At 45.3% G+C, this 19,722-nt stretch overlaps 1 protein-coding gene across 5 annotated transcripts in view; it reads left to right on the top strand.

Annotated features, from left to right (window-relative positions):
* The window catches only part of LOC139759418 (uncharacterized), an 853,213-nt gene that overhangs the window by 285,998 nt on the left and 547,493 nt on the right, over window positions 1–19,722 (top strand). The window contains exon 1 of one of the 5 annotated variants that reach the window (XM_071681510.1): window positions 8,630–8,763. The exons of 3 other annotated variants lie outside the window; for them this stretch is intronic. The gene's annotated coding sequence lies outside the window, so the exon portion shown is untranslated. Of the gene's footprint in view, window positions 1–8,629; window positions 8,764–19,722 lie in introns of those variants that run through there. One more of the 5 variants, XM_071681511.1, reaches the window with a different exon arrangement.

Here is a 19,722-nt window from a genome sequence, read left to right on the forward strand (position 1 = left end):
GATTATCATCAACACTCTGCAGTTTCTTTTTAGCGATTGCACAACCCAATATATGTGTTCTTTACATGGGCCTTCCACCACCTTTTTTCTGAAACTTAGGGTGTCCTTTATTAAGAAGGTTCAGTCTCCCATCCTGCTTTGTGATATTTTCACCTTCTTGAATTTATATATATCCCTCGGGACAGATCACAAACGATCCTTTCTCTTTACCAAGGTTTGTCATCACTTTTCCAGCGCTGTCAGGTTTGGTTTTCCCTACAGTCTCTCCCAGAACCCAAGGGCTTCTCTGTTTACCATCAGTCCATCAACGTTCGTACACATTATTTTCACTCTGACACTCGCTTCACATCACATTCCTGACCTCTCTGAGGTAGTGGCGACGCTCTCTGCTCCGTATCCGCAGAAGTGTCAGCAAATGGATAGAGAAACTATGGAATTAAGAAATATAATCGACCATGACATTGAACTTAGAAATATTCAAGGAATCCATAAGAAACAAGAGGAAAGAAATGGCGAGTGTAATATTAGAGAAGTTCAGGAATGTTATTTATGTCACAAAGATAGATCAACACCCGGAAATGCTCATAACATAGACCTCAGAGACTGTCAGACATGGAGGACGGAGAACAGGAGCTAAAATCTAATGATACTCTCTCACCCCAACTCTCATTTGCCTTCTTTTTCACCTCTTGCACCTTTTTCTCTTGACCTCCTGCTCTTCCTTTTATACATCTCCAAGTCATTTGCACTATTTCCCTGCAAAAATTGTCCAAATGGGTGATTATTGGTGCCTATGCATCTGGTCACGAGAAGAAAGATCATGAGAGGCAAGTGTTTTGGGAGCAGCTGAGTGAGTGTGTTAGCAGCTTTGATGCACTAGGCCGGGTTATAGTGATAGGGGATTTGATTGCAATGGTGAGTAATGTGGCAGTTGAGAGTATAATTGGTGTACATGGGGTGTTCAGTGTTGTAAATGGAAATGGTGAAGAGCTTGTAGATTTGTGTGCTGAAAAAGGACTGGTGATCTGGAATACCTGGTTTAAAAAGAGATATATAGATATACGTATAGGTATGTAAGCAGGAGAGATTTCCAGAAAGCGTTATTGGGTTACGTGTTAATTGATAGGCGTGCGAAACAGAGACTTTTAGATGTTAATGTGCTGAGAGGGGCAACTGGGGATATATCTCATCATTATCTTATGGAGGCGAAGGTGAAGATATGTAGAGGTTTTCAGAAAAGAAGAGAGAATGTTGGGGTAAAGAGAATGGTGAGAGTAAGTCAGCTTGGAAAGGAAACTTGTGTTAGGAAGTACTAGGAGAGACTGAGTGCAGAATGGAAAAAGGTGAGAGCAAATGACTAAAGGGGAGTGGGAGAGGAATGGGTTGTATTTAGGGAAGCAGTGATGGTTTACGCAAAAGATGCCTGTGGCGTGAGAAAGATAGGAGGTGGACAGATCAGAAAGGGTAGTGAGTGGTGGGATGAAGAAGTAAGATTGTTAGTGAAAGAGAAGAGAGAGGCATTTGAACAATTTTTGCAGGGAAATAGTGCAAATGACTGGGGGATGTATAAAAGGAGGCAAAAGGTCAAGAGAAACGTGCAAGAGGTGAAAAGAGGGCAAAAGAGAGTTGGGTCGAGAGAGTATCATTAAATATAGGGAGAATAAAAAGATGTTTGGAAGCAGGTAAATAAAGTGCGTAAGATAAAAGTACAAATAGGAACATCGATGAAGGGGGCAAATGGGGAGGTAATAACGAGTAGTAGTGAAGTGAGCGGGAGATGGAGTGAGTATTTTGAAGGTTTGTTGAATGTGTTTGATGATAGAGTAGCAGATATAGGGTGTTTTGGCCTAGGTGGTGTGGGAAGTGAGAGGGTGAGGGAGAATGATTTGGTAAACAGAGAAGAAGTAGTGAAAGCTTTGCGGAAGATGAAAGCCGGCAAGGCGGCGGGTTTGGATGGTATTGCTGTGGAATTTATTAAAAAAGGGGGTGACTATGTTGTTGACTGATTGGTGAGAATATTCAATGTATGTATGGTTCATGGTGAAGTACCTGAGGATTGGCGGAATACATGTATAGTGCAATTATACAAAGGCAACGGTGATAAAGTTGAGTGTTCAAATTATAAAGATATAACTTTGTTGAGTATTCCTGGGAAATTATATGGGAGGGTATTGATTGAGAGGGTGAAGGCATTTACAGAGCATCAGACTGGGGAAGACCAGTGTGGTTTCAGAAGTGGTAGAGGATATGTGGATCAGGTGTTTACTTTCAAGAATGTATGTGAGAAATACTGAGAAAAGCAGATGGATTTGTATTTAGCATTTATGGATCTGCAGAAGGCATATGATGCTCTGTGGAAGATATTAAGAGTATATGGTGTGGGAGGTAAGTTGCTAGAAGCAGTGAAAAGCTTTTATCGATGATGTAAGGCATGTGTACGAGTAGGAAGAGAGAATTGTGAGTGGTTCTCAGTGAATGTCGGTTTGCAGCAAGGGTGTGTGATGTCCCCATGGCTCTTTAATTTGTTTGTGGATGGGGGTTGTTAGCGAGGTGAATGCAAGAGCTTTGGAGAGAGGGGCAAGTATGCAGTCTATTGTGAATGAGAGGGCTTGGGAAATGAGCCAGTTGTTGTTCGCTGATGATACAGAGCTGGTCGCTGATTCGGATGAGAAACTACAGAAGTTGGTGACTGAGTTTGGTAAAGAATGTGAAAGAAGAAAGCTGAGAGTAAATGCGAATGAGAGCAAGGTTATTAAAATCAGTAGGATTGTTGGACAAGTCAACTGGGAGGTAAGTTTGAATGGAGAAAAACTGGAGGAAGTGAAGTGTTTTAGATATCTGGGAGTGAATTTGGCAGCGGATGGAACCGTGGAAGCAGAAGTAAGGCATAGGGTGTGGGAGGGGGCAAAGGTTCTGCGAGCGTTGAAGAATGTGTAGAAGGCGAGAACGGTATTTCAGAGGGCAAAAATGGGTATGTTTGAAGGAATAGTGCTTCCAACATTGTTATATGGTTGTGAGACATGGGCGATAGATAGGGTTATGAGGAGGAGGGTGGATGTGCTGGAAATGAGATATTTGAGGACAGTATGTGGTGTGAGATGTAAGTAATGAAAGGGTAACAGAGATAAGTGGGAATAAAAAGTGTGGTTGAGAGAGCAGAAGAGGGTGTATTCAAATGGTTTGGTCACATGGAGAGAATGAGTGATTAAAGATTGACAAAGAGGATATATGTGTCAGGGGTGGAGGGGACGAGAAGTAGGAAACCATATTGGAGGTGGAAGGATGAAGTGAAAAAAATTTTGAGCGATTGAGGCCTGAACGTACAGGAGGGTGAAAGGTGTGCAAGGAACAGAGTGAATTGGAAAGATCTGGTATACTGGGGTCGACGTGCTGTCAGTGGATTGAACCAGGGTATGTGAAGCGTCTGGGGTAAACCATGGAAAGTTTTGTGGGGTCTGGATGTGGAAAGCGAGCTGTTGTTTCGGTGCATTACACATGACAGCTAGAGACTGAGTGTGAATGAATGTGGGCTTTGTTTTCTTTTAGCGCTACCTCGCCGGCATGTGGGGGGAGGGGGTGTCATTTCATGTGTGGCGGGGTTGCGGCAAGAATGGATGAAGGCAAAATGTATGAATATGGATATGTGTATATATATGTATATGTCTGTGTATGTATATCTATGTATACGTTGAAATGTATAGGTATGTATATGTGCGTTTTTGGGCGTGTATGTACATACATGTGTATGTGGGTGATTTGGGCCATTCTTTCATCTGTTTCCTTGCGCTACTTCGCTAACGTGGGAGACAGCGACAAAATATAAGAAATGAATAATAATAGTATATATATATATATATATATATATATATATATATATATATATATATATATATATATATATATATATATGGGGATAGGGGAGAAAAAATACTTCCCACGTATTCCCTGCGTGTCGTAGAAGGCGACTAAAAGGGGAGGGAGCGGGGGGCTGGAAATCCTCCCCTCTCATTTTTTTTTGATTTTCCAAAAGAAGGAACAGAGAACGAGGCCAGGTGAGGATATTCCCTCAGAGGCCCAGTCCTCTGTTCTTGGCGCTACCTTGCTAACGCGGGAAATGGCGAATAGTATGAAAGAAAAGATATATATATATGTGTATATATATATATATATATATATATATATATATATATATATATATATATATATATTTATATATATATATTATTTATTTTGCTTTGTCGCTGTCTCCCGCATTTGCGAAGTAGCGCAAGGAAACAGAAGAAAGAAATGGCCCAACCCACCCCCATACACATGTATATACGTACACGTCCACACACGCAAAAATGCATACCTATACATCTCAACGTATACATATGTATACACACACAGACATATACATATATACACATGTACATAATTCATACTGTCTGCCTTTATTGATTCCCATCGCCACCGTGCCACACATGACATAACAACCCCCTCCCCCATCATGTGTGCGAGGTAGCGCTAGGAAAAGACAACAAAGGCCCCATTTGTTCACACTCAGTCCCTAGCTGTCATGTAATAATGCACCGAAACCACAGCTCCCTTTCCACATCCAGGCCCCACAGAACTTTCCATGGTTTACCCCAGACGCTTCACATGCCCTGGTTCAATCCATTGACAGCACGTCGACCCCGGTATATCTCATCGATCCAATTCACTCTATTCCTTGCACACCTTTCACCCCCTGCTTGTTCAGGGCCCGATCACTCAAAATCTTTTTCACTCCATCTTTCCACCTCCAATTTGGTCTCCTACTTCTCCTCGTTCCCTCCACCTCTGACACATATCCTCTTGGTCAATCTTTCCTCGCTCATTCTCTCCATGTGACCAAAACATTTCAAAACACCCACTTCTGCTCTCTCAACCACACTCTTTTTATTACCACACATCTCTCTTACCCTATTATTACTCACTCGATCAAACCACCTCACACTACATATTGTCCTCAAACATCTCATTTCCAGCACGTCCACCCTCCTCCGCACAACTCTATCCATAGTCCATGCCTCGCAACCATACAACATTGTTGGAACCACTATTCCTTCAAACATACCCATTTTTGCTTTCCGAGATAACGTTCTCGACTTCCAAACATTCTTCAAGGCTCCCAGAATTTTCGCCCCCTCCCCCACTCTATGATTCACTTTCGCTTCCATGGTTCCATCCGCTGCCAAATCCACTCCCAGATATCTAAAACACTTCACTTCCTCCAGTTTTTCTCCAATCAAACTTACCTCCCAAATGACTTAACCCTCAACCATACTGTATCTGATAACCTTGCTCTTATTCACATTTACTCTCACACTTTCTTCTTTCACGCTCTTTACCAAACTCAGTCACCAGCTTCTGCAGTTTCTCACATGAATCAGCCACCAGCGCTGTATCATCAGCGAACAACAATTGACTCACTTCCCAAGCTCTCTCATCCACAACATACTGCATACTTGCCCCTCTTTTCAAAACCCTTGCATTCACCTCCCTAATAACCCCATCCATAAACAAATCAAACAACCATGGAGACATCACACACCCCTGCCGCAAACCTACATTCACTGAGAACCGATCACTTTCCTCTCTTCCTACACGTACACATGCCTTACATCCTCGATAAAAACTTTTCACTGCTTCTAACAACTTGCCTCCCACACCATATATTCTTAATACCTTCCACAGAGCATCTCTATCAACTCTATCATATGCCTTCTCCAGATCCATAAATGCTACATACAAATCCATTTGCTTTTCTAAGTATTTCTCCCATACATTCCTCAAAGCAAACAACTGATCCACACATCCTCTACCACTTCTGAAACCACACTGCTCTTCCCCAATCTGATGCTCTGTACATGCCCTCACCCTCTCAATCAATACCCTACCATATAATTTCCCAGGAATACTCAACAAACTTATACGTCTGTAATTTGAGCACTCACCTTTGTCCCTTTTGCCTTTGTACAATGGCACTATGCAAGCATTCCGGCAGTCCTCAGGCACCTCACCATGAATCATACATATATTAGATAACCTTACCAACCAGTCGACAATAAAGTCACCCACTTTTTTAATAAATTCCACTGGAATGCCATCAAACCCGCTGCCTTGCCGGCTTTCATCTTCCACAAAGCTTTTACTACCTCTTCTCTGTTTACCAAATCATCCTCCCTAACCCTCTCACTTTGCACACCACCTCGACCAAAACACCCTATATCTGCCACGCTATCATCGAACACATTCAACAAACCCTTCAAAATACTCGCTCCAACTCCTTCTCACATCACCACTACTTGTTATCACCTCCCCATTAGCCCCCTTCACTGAAGTTCCCATTTGTTCCCTTGTCTTACGCACTTTATTTACCTCCTTCCAAAACATCCTTTTATTCTCCCTAAAATTTAATAATACTCTCTCACCCCAACTCTCATCACCCCAACTCTCATTTGCCCTCTTTTTCACCTCTTGCACCTTTCTCTTGACCTCCTGCCTCTTTCTTTTATACATCTCCCACTCATTTGCATTATTTCCCTGCAAAAATCGTCAAATGCCTCTCTCTTCTCTTTCACTAATAATCTTATTTTTTCATCCCACCACTCACTACCCTTTCTAATCTGCCCACCTCCCATGCTTCTCATGCCACAAGCATCTTTTGCGCAAGCCATCACTGCTTCCCTAAATACATCCCATTCCTTCCCCACTCCCCTTACCTCCTTTGTCCTCACCTTTTTCCATTCTGTACTCAGTCTCTCCTGGTACTTCCTCACACAAATCTCCTTCCCAAGTTCACTTATTCTCACCACTCTCTTCACCCCAACATTCTCTCTTCTTTTCTGAAATCCTCTACAAAACTTCACCTTCGCCTCCACAAGATAATGATCAGACATCCCTCCAGTTGCACCTCTGAGCACATTAACATCCAAAAGTCTCTCTTTCGCGCGCCTGTCAATTAACACGTAATCCAATAACGCTCTCTGGCCGTCTCTCCTACTTACATACGTATACTTATGTATATCTCTCTTTTTCCCAATCACCAGTCCTTTTTCAGCACATAAATCTACAAGCTCTTCACCATTTCCATTTACAACACTGAACACCCCATGTATACCAATGTTTCCCTCAACTGCCACATTACTCACCTTTGCATTCAATCACTCATCACTATATACCCTTCTATATAGATAGATAGATGCATAGATAGATAGATAGTGAGATATAACAGTTGAGCTGGTGATCAAATAGATTCCGTCCTTACCACAGGGAAATGAAACACGATAAGTTCCGAGGTGCACTTTCGTGTTATGATCACATCATTAGAGGAGATGCAGGAAAAGAATATAACAGTCATTTGATATATAACGGAGAGACGTAGTTATGACGCCAATTGGTAAACAAGTCACTTGTTTACCAAGTAGCGTCCTAGCTACGTCTCTCCCTCGTATATCAAATAACTGAAAGTGCATTTGGGAACTTATCGTGTTTCATTTCCCTGTGGTAAGAACGGAATATATATATATATATATATATATATTTTTTTTTTTCATACTATTCGCCATTTCCCGCGATAGCGAGGTAGCGTCAAGAACAGAGGACTGGGACTTTTTTGGAATATCCTCACCTGGCCCCCCTCTGTTCCTTCTTTTGGAAAATTAAAAAAAAAAAAAAAGAGAGGGGAGGATTTCCAGCCCCCCGCTCCCTCCCCTTTTAGTCGCCTTCTACGACACGCAGGGAATACGTGGGATGTATTCTTAATCCCCTATCCCCAGGGATGATATATATATATATATATATATATATATATATATATATATATATATATATATATATATATATATATATATCCAGAACTTAACGTATATTATATTCACACGTACTTAACACGTAAAGTATGTAAACACATACAGCACCTAGGTAACTAAGACTGTGTTCATATTTGCGACAACAAACTCGCCTTAGACATAGACAGACGCCGCACACACACAGTCATGAACGTTAACTATCATAGCACTCACATCCGTAAATAGCGAATATACTTGCCCACGAAAACGTTAACATAGCACTTGTGTAGTTGAGTACTCTGGTCTGTGTCGTGGGTAAAGACCAACCTTGACCTGGCCCCCAGACGAGGACTGAGCCGTACCATGAGATGGTCTTCCTTCTTAAACACACCCGGTGAAGGTCTGCCGCAGGTGGCGAGGCTGAATACAAGATGATGTCTGCCAAATAACATGGGTTGGTCTTATCTTCCAGTATTTGTGTGGTGAAGGTTGCGAACTCTGGCTGTGTGTTGAGTGTCATTGCCCAAGGTTGCTGCTGAAACAATTTTCTACTAGTTTAATACCTTACTATAACATCCCTAGCAGGTGGAAGCTAAGATTTATTCCCGTTATATTTACGTTGGTTTATTAGTTGTGGCGAGAGCCAGGCTGCCGCAGCCCCAGTGCGACGCGTTGTGGTGGTGGTGGGGGCGTGGGGGAAGGGGAGGGGAAAGGGGGCGTGGGGGAAGGGGAGGGGAAAGGGGGGTTGGGGTTTGCTGAGGGGAGGGCCATGTTTCCAGCACGGGTGTTTCCAGGCAGCTCCAGCCAGTTGGTCACGGCAGTTCGCTGGCGACGGGTGTTCCTGGTGTCGATCCGCGTCCCACGTCTCGCGAATCTATAATGAAGTTGCCGTAAGTGGAAGTGTACTATCGTGTGTACCGCCACCGGGGGAGAATGTAAACATCTCCATGTAAGTTAAGAAAAGGCTTATTGTAGCGGAGGCTGTCAAGCTGTGGACCTTTGCAAAAAAAAAAAAAATGACTGATGGCTCTCGAGAGCTGCTCTAATATGCAAACTGAACGTTGTGAGAATTTCTTAAGGGAGTCGTGTTGCTGCATAGCCAGAGCTGCCTTACCCCCGTTGGGTGCTGACGGCCTGACGCCTCCCTGGGTCTTACAACAGTTTTTCTCCGTCCAGCTGATGCCAGTGAACATTAGCCAGATTCATATATAATGACAACATGCAAAATACACAACAGGTATAACCGAAGATATGATATCCTCTGGATTTAATAGTGAATGCCAAATTCTGTAGTGGACTCTTACCTTAGGAAAGAGGAGAAAATATGGAGAGAAGCCAAACAGCCAACGTAATGCGTCGTCTGATTCTGTAAGGCAGAGCGAACATTCGTTCTTCCACTCCCCAAGGAGCTAATTATCTGACCTGGCTTTCTCCTCCCTCCCTAACTCTGGAAATGAATGACAGGAAATAATAAGACTTTCAGAGATATGATTAAGAACAATACGGAGTGAATGTGGGGAGTGAGGACGCAATAAGGGCAAAGGTTTTTTTTTTTTTTTCAGGATGGAAAGGTTTCCTCCTGAGGGAAAAAGGGACTCGTAGTAAATTACATAAACCACAGGGGAAAGTAGCTCCTCTGACGTCAGAGTAACCCCCCAAATAAAAGGGGAAAGACCTTTTGGTGTGAGGCGAGTAACCCCTAAAGAAGGAAGAATAGCCCATAAGTGAAGGGAGAGGAGACCCCAAGTGAGGGGAAACTAGCCCGTAATGAGGGGAGAGTAACACCCCCCCTCCCCCCCAGTTGTAGGGAGAGGAGTGACTCAGACGTTCCACGTCATAACACACGAAGGACGAACACTGACGAGACCATGCACGTCGCTGGCCACGATGGACGATCCCCAAGTGAGCCTGTGACCTGCTTACTACCTCCCCGTCCACTGTAGCTTGTGACCAGCTTATTGTCTTCCGTCCAATGTTGCTTGTGACCTGCTTACTGCCTCCCGTCCACTGTAGGTTGTGACCTGCTTACTGCCTCCCGTCGACTGTAGCTTCTGACCTGCTTACTGCCTTCCGTCCACTGTAGCTTGTGACCTGCTTACTGTCTCCCGTCCACTGTAGCATGTGACCTGCTTACTGTCTCCCGTCCAATGTAGCTTGGGAACTGCTTACTGTCTCCCGTCCACTGTAGCATGTGACCTGCTTACTGTCTCCCGTCCAATGTAGCTTGGGAACTGCTTACTGCCTCCCGTCCACTGTAGGTTATGACCTGCTTACTATCTCCGGTCCAACGTAGCTTGTGACCTGCTTACTGTCTCCCGTCCACAGTAGCTTGTGACCTGCTTACTGTCTCCCGGTCACTGTAGCTTATCACCTGCTTACTGTTTCCCTTCCACTGCAGCTTGTGACCTGCTTACTGTCTCCCGTCCACTGTATCTTGTGACCTGCTTACCGTTTCCCTTCCACTGTAGCTTGTGACCTGCTTACTGTCTCCCGTCCACTGTAGCTTGTGACCTGCTTACTGTCTCCCGTCCAATGTAGCTTTGGACCTGCTTACTGTCTCCCGTCCACTGTAGCTTGTGACCTGCTTACTGTCTCCCGTCCACTGTAGCTTGTGACCTGCTTACCGTTTCCCTTCCACTGTAGCTTGTGACCTGCTTACTGTCTCCCGTCCACTGTAGCTTGTGATCTGCTTACTGTCTACCATCTACTGTAGCTTGTGACCTTCTTACTCTATCCCATCCAATGTAGCTTGTGACCTGTTTACTGTCTCCCGTCCACTGTATCTTGTGACCTGCTTACCGTTTCCCTTCCACTGTAGCTTGTGACCTGCTTACTGTCTCCCGTCCACTGTAGCTTGTGACCTGCTTACTGTCTCCCGTCCACTGTAGCTTTGGACCTGCTTACCGTTTCCTTTCCACTGTAGCTTGTGACCTGCTTACTGTCTCCCGTCCACTGTAGATTGTGATCTGCTTACTGTCTCCTGTCCACTGTAGCTTGTGACCTACTTACTGTCTCCCGTCCCCTGTAGCTTGTGACCTGCTTACCGTTTCCTTTCCACTGTAGCTTGTGACCTGCTTACTGTCTCCCGTCCACTACAGCTTGTGACCTGCTTACTGTCTCCCGTCCACTGTAGGTTGTGACCTGCTTACTGTCTCCCGTTCACTGTAGCTTGTGACCTTACTGTCTCCCGTCCACCGTAGCTTGTGACCCGCTTACTGTCTCCCGTCCACTGTAGCTTGTGACCTTGCTGTCTCCCGTCGACCGTAGCTTGTGACCTGCTTACTGTCTCCCGTCCACTGTAGCTTGTGACCTGCTTACTGTCTCCCGTCCACTGTAACTTGTGACCTGCTTACTATCTCCCGTCCACTGTAACTTGTGACCTGCTTACTACATCCCACCCAATGTAGCTTGTGACCTGTTTACTGTCTCCCGTCCACTGTAGCCTGTGACCTGCTTACCGTTTCCCTTCCACTTTAGCTCGTGACTTGCTTACTGTCTCTCGTCCACTGTAGCTTGTCACCTACCTAACGTTTTCCTTCCATTGTAGCTTGTGACCTGCTTACTGTCTCCCGTCCACTGTAGCTTGTGACATGCTTGCCGTCTCCCGTCCACTGTAATTTGTTACCTGCTTATGGCTCCCGTCCACTGTAGCCTGTAACCTGCTTACTGTTTCCCGTCCACTCTAACTTGTGACCTGCTTACCGTTTCCCTTCCATTGTAGCTTGTGACCTGCTTACTGTCTCCCGTCCACTGTAGTTTCTGACCTGCTTACCGTTTCCCTTCCACTGTAGCTTGTGACCTGCTTACTGTCTCCCGTCCACTGTAGCTTGTGACCTGCTTACTATCTCCCATCCACTGTAGTTTCTGACCTGCTTACTGTCTCCCGTCTACTGTAGCTTGTGACCTGCGTACTATATACCATCCACTATAGCTTGTGATCTGCTTACTGTCTCCCGTCCACTGTAGCTTGTGAGCTGCTTACTGTCTCCCGTCCACTATAGCTTGTGACCTGCTTACCGTTTCCCTTCCACTGTAGCTTGTGACCTGCTTACTGTCTTCCGTCCACTGTAGCTTGTGACCTGCTTACTATCTCCCGTCCAATGTAGCTTGTGGCCTGCTTACCGTTTCACTTCCACTGTAGCTTTTGTCCTGCTTACTGTCTCCCGTCCACTGTAGCTTGTGACCTGCTTATTGTCTCCCGTCCACCGTTGCTTGTGACCTGCTACCTGTCTGCCGTCCACTGAAGGTTGTGACCTTACTGTCTCCCGTCCACCGTAGCGTGTGACCTGCTTACTGTCTCCCGTCCACTGTAGCTTGTGACCTGTTTATTGTCTCCCGTCCACTGTAACTTGTGACCTCCTTACTGTCTCCCGTCCACCGTAGCTTGTGACCTGCTTACTGTCTCCGGTCCAATGTAGCTTGTGACCTGCTTACCGTTTCCCTTGCACTGTAGCTTGTGACTTGCTTACTATCTCCCGTCCACTGTAGCTTGTGGCCTGCTTACCGTTACCCTTCCACTGTAGCTTTTGTCCTGCTTACTGTCTCCCGTCCACTGTAGCTTGTGACATGCTTACTGTCTCCCGTCCACTGTAGCTTGTGACATGCTTACTATATCCCATCCACTATAGCTTGTGATCTGCTTACTGTTTCCCGTCCACTGCAGCTTGTGAACTGCTTACTGTCTCCCGTCCACTGTAGCTTGTGACCTGCTTACCGTTTCCCTTCCACTGTAGCTTGTGACCTGCTTACTGTCTCCCGTCCACTGTAGCTTGTAATCTGCTTACTGTATCCCGTCCACTGTAGCCTGTGACCTGCTTACTGTATCCCGTCCACAGTTGCTTTTGACCTGCTTACTGTCTCCCGTCCACTGTAGCTTGTGACCTTACTGTATCCTGTCCACCGTAGTTTGTGACCTGCTTACTGTCTCCCGTCCACTGTAGCTTGTGACCTGCTTACTGTCTCCCATCCACTACAGCTTGTGACCTGCTTACTGTTTCCCGTCCACTGTAGCTTGTGACCTGCTTACTGTCTCCCGTCCACTGTAGCTTGTGACCTTACTGTCTCCCGTCCACCGTAGCTTGTGTCCTGCTTACTGTCTCCCGTCCACTGTAGCTTGTGACCTTACTGTCTCCCGTCCATCGTAGCATATGACCTGCTTACTGTCTATCGTCCACTGTAGCTTGTGACCTGCTTACTGTCTCCCGTCCACTGTAACTTGTGACCTGCTTACTACATCCCACCCAATGTAGCTTGTGACCTGTTTACTGTCTCCCGTCCACTGTAGCTTGTGACCTGCTTACCGATTGCCTTTCACTGTAGCTCGTGACCTGCTTACTGTCTCTCGTCCACTGTAGCATGTGACCTACTTACCGTTTCCCTTCCATTGTAGCTTGTGACCTGCTTACTGTCACTCGTCCACTGTAGCTTGTGACTTGCTTCCTGTCTCCCGTCCACTGCAGCTTGTGACCTACTTATGGCTCTCGTCCTCTATAGCTTGTGACCTGCTTACTGTCTCCCGTCCACTGTAGCTTGTGACATGCATACTGTCTCCAGTCCACCGTAGCTTGTGGCCTTCTTTCTGTCTCCCGTCCACCGTAGCTTGTGACCTGCTTACTGTCTCCCGTCCACTGTATCTTGTGACCTGCTTAGTGTCTCCCGTCCACTGTAGTTTGTGACCTGCTTACTATATCCCATCCACTGTAGCTTGCTACATGCTTACTGTTTCCGGTCCACTGTAGCTTGTGACCTGCTTATTATATCCCATCTACTATAGCTTGTGATCTGCTTACTGTCTCCCGTCCACTGTATCTTGTGACCTGCTTAGTGTCTCCCGTCCACTGTAGTTTGTGACCTGCTTACTATATCCCATCCACTGTAGCTTGCTACATGCTTACTGTTTCCGGTCCACTGTAGCTTGTGACCTGCTTATCATATCCCATCTACTATAGCTTGTGATCTGCTTACTGTCTCCCGTCCACTGTACCTTGTGAACTGCTTACTGTCTCCGGTCCACTGTAGCTTGTGACCTGCTTACCGTTTCCCTTCCACTGTAGCTTGTGACCTGCTTACTGTCTCTCGTCCACTGTAGCTTGTTACCTGCTTACTGTATCCCGTCCACTGTAGCTTGTGACCTGCTTACTATCTCCCGTCCACTCTAGCTTGTGGCCTGCTTACTGTTTCCCTTCAACTTTAGGTTTTGTCCTGCTTACTGTCTCTCGTCCACTGTAGGTTGTGACCTGCTTACTGTCTCCCGTCCACTGTATCTTGTGACCTTACTGTCTGCTGTCCACCGTTGATTTTGACCTGCTTACTGTCTCCCGTCCACTGAAGCTTGTGACCTTACTGTCTCCCGTCCACCGTGGCTTGTGACCTAACTATTTCCCTTCCACTTTAGGTTTTGTCCTGCTTACTGTCTCCCGTCCACTGTAGCTTGTGACCTGCTTATTGTCTCCCGTCCACTGTAACTTGTGACCTGCTTACTGTCTCCCGTCCACCGTAGCTTGTGACCTGCTTACTGTCTCCGGTCCATTGTAGCTTGTGACCTGCTTTCCGTTTCCCTTCCACTGTAGCTTGTGGCCTGCTTACCGTTTCCCTTCCACTATAGCTTTTGTCCTGGTTACTGTCTCCCGTCCACTGTAGCTTGTGACCTGCTTACTGTCTCCCGTCCACTGTAGCTTGTGACCTTACTGTCTCCCGTCCACTACAGCTTGTGACCTGCTTACTGTCTCCTGTCCACTGTAGCTTGTGACCTTACTGTATCCCGTCCACCGTAGCTTGTGACCTGCGTACTATCTCCCGTCCACTGTAGCTTGTGACCTTACTGTCTTCCGTCCATTGTAGCTTGTGACCTGCTTATTGTCTCTCGTCCACTGTAACTTGTGACCTGCTTACTACATCCCACCCAATGTAGCTTGTAACCTGTTTACTGTCTTCCGTCCACTGTAGCTTGCGACCTGCTTACCGTTTCCCTTCCTTTGTAGCTTGTGACTAGTTTACTGTCTCCCGTCCACTGTAGCTTGTGACATGTTTGCCGTCTCCCGTCCACTGTACCTTGTGACCTGCTTATGGCTCCCGTCCACTATAGCTTGTAACCTGCTTACTGTTTCCCGTCCACTGTAACTTGTGACCTACTTACAGTTTCCTTCCACTGTAGCTTGTGACCTGCTTACTGTCTCCCGTCCACTGTAGCTTGTGACATGCTTACTGTCTCCCGTCCACTGTAGCTTGTGACCTGCTTACTGTCTCCCGTCCAATGTAGCTTGTGACATGCATACTGTCTCCAGTCCAACGTAGCTTGTGACCTTCTTACTGTCTCCCGTCCACCGTATATTGTGACCTGCTTACTGTCTCCCGTCCACTGTAGCTTGTGACCTGCTTAGTGTCTCCCGTCCACTGTAGCTTGTGACCTGCTTACTATATCCCATCCACTGTAGCTTGTGACCTGCTTACTGTTTCCCGTCCACTGTAGCTTGTGACATGCTTACTGTCTCCCGTCCACTGTAGCTAGTGACCTGCTTACTGTATCCCATCCACTGTAGCTTGTGACCTGCTTACTGCTTTACGTCCACTGTAGCTTGTGACCTGCTTACTATCTCCATCCACTGTAGCTTGTAGCCTGCTTACCGTTTCCCTTCCATTGTAGCTTTTGTCCTGCTTACTGTCTCCGGTCCACTGTAGCATGTGACCTGCTTACTGTCTCTCGTCCACTGTAGCTTGTGACCTGCTTGCCGTCTCCCGTCCACTGTAGCTTGTGACCTGCTTATTGTCTCCCTTCTACTGTACCTTGTGACCTGCTTACTGTCTCCTGTCCCCTGTAACTTGTGACCTGCTTCCTGTGTCCTGTCCCCCTAGCTTCTGACCTGTTTGTTTTCCTCTGTCCCTATAGTTGTGACCTGCTTACTTTCTTCTGTCCCCATAGCTTGTGACCTGCTTACTGTCTTCTTTTCTCTGTAGCTTGGGACATGTTTGCTGTCTCCTGCCCTCTGTAGCTTGTGACCTGCTTACTGTCTTCTGACCTCTATAGTTTGTGACCTGCCTAACTTTCTTCTGTTTCCTATAGCTTGTGACCCGCTCACTGTCTCCTGTTCCCTGTAGCTTATGACCCGCTTATTGTTTCCTGTTCCTTGTAACTTGTGTCCTACTTATTTTCCTCTGTCCCCTACAGCTGTGACCTGCTTACTGTCTCCTGCCCCCTGTAGCTTTTGACCTGCTTACATTTTTCTGTCCTTTGTAGCTTGTGACCTACTACTGTCCTCTTTTCCTGTAGCTGTGACCTGCTTACTGTCTTTGCTCCTCTGTAGCTTGCGACCTGCTTACTCCTCCTGTCTCTTGTAGCTTGTGACCTGTTTAGCGTCTTCTCTGTAGCTTTTGACCTCACTGTCTCCTTTCTCCTGTCGCTTGTGACCTGCTTAGCGTCTTATCTGTAGCTTGTGACCTTACTGTCTCCTATCCCCTGTAGCTTGTGACCTTTTTACTATCTATTGTCTTATGTAGTTTGTGACCTTCTTACTGTTTCATGCCCCATGCAACTTGTGACCTGCTTACTGTTTTCTGTTCACTGTAGTGTGTGACCTGCTGACTGTCTCCTGTCCTTTACAGCTCATGACCTGGTTACTATCTTCTGTCTTCTGTAGCTTGTAACCTCATACTTTCTATAATCCCCTGTAGCTTGTGACATGTTTACTGTCACCTTTCCCCTGTCCCGTGTAGCTTTTGACCTGTTTACTGTGTCCTATAACTTGTGACCTACATACTGTCGCCTGTCCCTTGTAGCCTGTGGCGTGCTTACTGTCTCCTGTTCTCTGTTGCGTGTAATGTGCTAATTCCCTCCAGTTCCCTTTGGCTTATGACCTTCCAACTCTCCATTTCCCTTTAGCTTGTGACTCTTCTATCATGTCTTTGACACTCGCTTCCCTATAGCTTGTGACCTGTGTACATCCTCGTCCTTGTAGCTTGTAATATGTTAACACTCGTCTTTGTCGCCTGTAATCTGTTAATACACGTTCCGCTAGCTGTCCCCTGTCGACAGGGCATTGTGGCTTGTAACTCTTTGACACGTTCTTGTAACTTGTATCCTGTTGTCGAGTGTCCTTGTAGCTTCTGACCTGTTGACATGGCCTTGTATCTTGTAACCTGTTTGAGCTCGTCCATGCAGCTTGTGACCTGTCAACACTCGTCCTTTAAGCCTATGACCTGTTGACACTGTCGTCCTTGTAGCTTCTGATTTGCCGACTTTATCATGTCACTTGTAGCTTATGATTGACTTCCTTGTCAATACAGATTGTCATTTTACTCCCTCTGGTCTTGTAGCTTGTAACAAGCAGACAATGTCAAGTTCCTTGTTCATGTCTAAGAATTTTCTGTTCTAGTAGCTTTTGACGTCACTTCCTCTTGCTCCTGTAGCTTGTAGCTCATGACTTGTTGAAATTCTTGTCCCATCTACCCTTAATCCAACTTATTTTTGTAGTAGCTTGTGAAATTACTCTCTAATCCTTGAAGCTTGTGACTTACTGACTCTATCTTGTTACTTGTGACTTACTGACTCTATCTTGTTACTTGTGACTAACTGACTCTATCTTGTTACTTGTGACTTACTGGCTCTATCTTGTTACTTGTGACTTACTGGCTCTATCTTGTTACTTGTGACTTACTAGCTCTATCTTGTTACTTGTGACTTACTGGCTCTATCTTGTTACTTGTGACTTACTGACTCTATCTTGTTACTTGTGACTTACTGGCTCTATCTTGTTACTTGTGACTTGCTGACTCTATCTTGTTACTTGTGACGTACTGACTCTTTCTTGTTATTTGTGACGTACTGACTCTTTCTTGTTACTTGTGACTCACTGGCTCTATCTTGTTACTTGTGACTTACTGACTCTATCTTGTTACTTGTGACTTACTGACTCTTTCTTGTTACTTGTGACTTACTGGCTCTATCTTGTTACTTGTGACTTACTGGCTCTATCTTGTTACTTGTGACGTACTGACTCTTTCTCGTTACTTGTGACTTGCTACTCTATCTTGTTTCTAGTTGTTTGTGACATGCTTACTCTCTTGTTTCTTGTAGTTTGTAACTTGGTGACTCTAACTTGTTCCATGTATCTTGTGACCTGCAGACTCACTTCTTTTCCTTGTAGCTTGTGACTTGCAGACTCTCTCTTTATTCCTTGTAGCTTGTAACTTACCGACTCTTCTTTGTTCCTTGTAGCTTGTGACTTGCCTACTCTTACTTACCGTGTCTTGCCTCTTGTAGCTCATGTCTTACTCTTTCATCCCTTGTAGCTTGTATTTTGATTTGTCTTGTATTTTGTAATATGTATCTTGATTTTTTTTTTTCATCCTTTGTAAATTGTATTTTGTTGTATTTTGTAGTTTATCTCACTCTTTGTTCCCTTCTAGTTGTACTTTGTTTAGTCATGTCTCTTGTGGTTTATGCCTTGCTCCCTCATCCCTTGTAGCTTGTATTTATTTTTGTCTCTTGTAATTTGTGTCTTGCTCTTTCATCCTCTGTAGCTTGTGTCAATTCTGTCTTATCCCTTATAACTTGTGCTATGCTCTGTCTTGGTCCTTGTACCTTGTGTCTTGTTCTGTCTTGACCCCTGTCGCTGTGCCTTGCTCTGTTCTGTCTCTTGTATCCTGTATCTTTTTTTGTTTCTCGTCCTTTGTACCTTGTCTGGTTCTGTTTTGTACCTTGTACCCTGTGTCTTGTTTTCCTTCGTCCCTTGTATCTTGATGTCTTTTTTCATGTCCCTTGTGCCTTGTGTCCTGTTTTATTCTGTTCATTATATTCTGTGTCTTGTTCAATTCAGTACCTTGTACTTTTGTACCTTGTATCTTGCCTTGTCCTGTCTCTTGTACCATGTATCTTACTCTGTCACGTCCCTTGTACCTTGTGTCTTTCTAATTCCTTAAAGCTTGTATCTTAATCTCTCTCTTTTTCCCTCGTAACTTGTGATCTGCTGTCTCGCTTTGTCCCTGGTAAATTGTAGCCCGCTGATTCTCATGCCTTGTAACGTGTGACCTGCGGACTCTTCTCCTCTTTGTGACTTGTATTTATGTCTTAGGGAAGTGGCAGTCACGCCGCCCCATGGCGAGTTAGGGGGTCACATTAATGATAACTTGATAAGATGAAGAAGGAAGACTTTGCTGTAGGAGGTACTATGATGATCATGATTGTGGTCTTATTACGGGAGGTATGGAATGGATGATGGTGACAGCATAACCGGGAAAACATATGCTGGTCTTACATCACCTCCACAGGTCGTGGACCACATTTTCAGGTCTTGTATTACGTAAGCAGGTTTTGGATCACATATGCAGGTCTGGGATTACATAAGCAGGTTTGGGATCATATATACAGATTTTGGGTGACATTTAAAGCTCTTGGATCGTATATAGAGGTATTGAATCACACATGTAGGTATTGGGCCACATGTACAGATTTTGAATCATATTACAGTGGACACTGAGAGGGAAAACCCTAACCAATTCATAATTATATTTCATAAGGGGAAGCTTTTGGATGGTATTATAGTGGCAGTCTGGGGAAGATGTGGATGAGACGTTAGTGAAGGCAGACATTAAAGACAGGAGGCTGAGACATGGCCCTTAACCTGCCCAGAGGTGGTTGTCGTAAGGGTTGATGAAAGTGGTGCCAGTCATGTTACTGGAACGGTTGTCTGGTGCTTGGAGCCAGCAAGGAAAATCTAGCCATTGTTTTCGTTGCGTAAATATTTCATTCATGTATTTCCCGTTGCTTGAGGTATAATTACTTACCTTACCTGAGGGCGTGATGACTACGTTAATTAGAATGTGATTACTTTCCTTACCTCGGGATATGATGACTCTAGTTACCTAGGATGTTACCTATTTACGTTACCTAAGGGCGTGATAAATTACGTCAGTT

Source organism: Panulirus ornatus, chromosome 33 (assembly GCF_036320965.1).
Source record: "Panulirus ornatus isolate Po-2019 chromosome 33, ASM3632096v1, whole genome shotgun sequence".
NCBI lineage: Eukaryota > Metazoa > Arthropoda > Malacostraca > Decapoda > Palinuridae > Panulirus > Panulirus ornatus.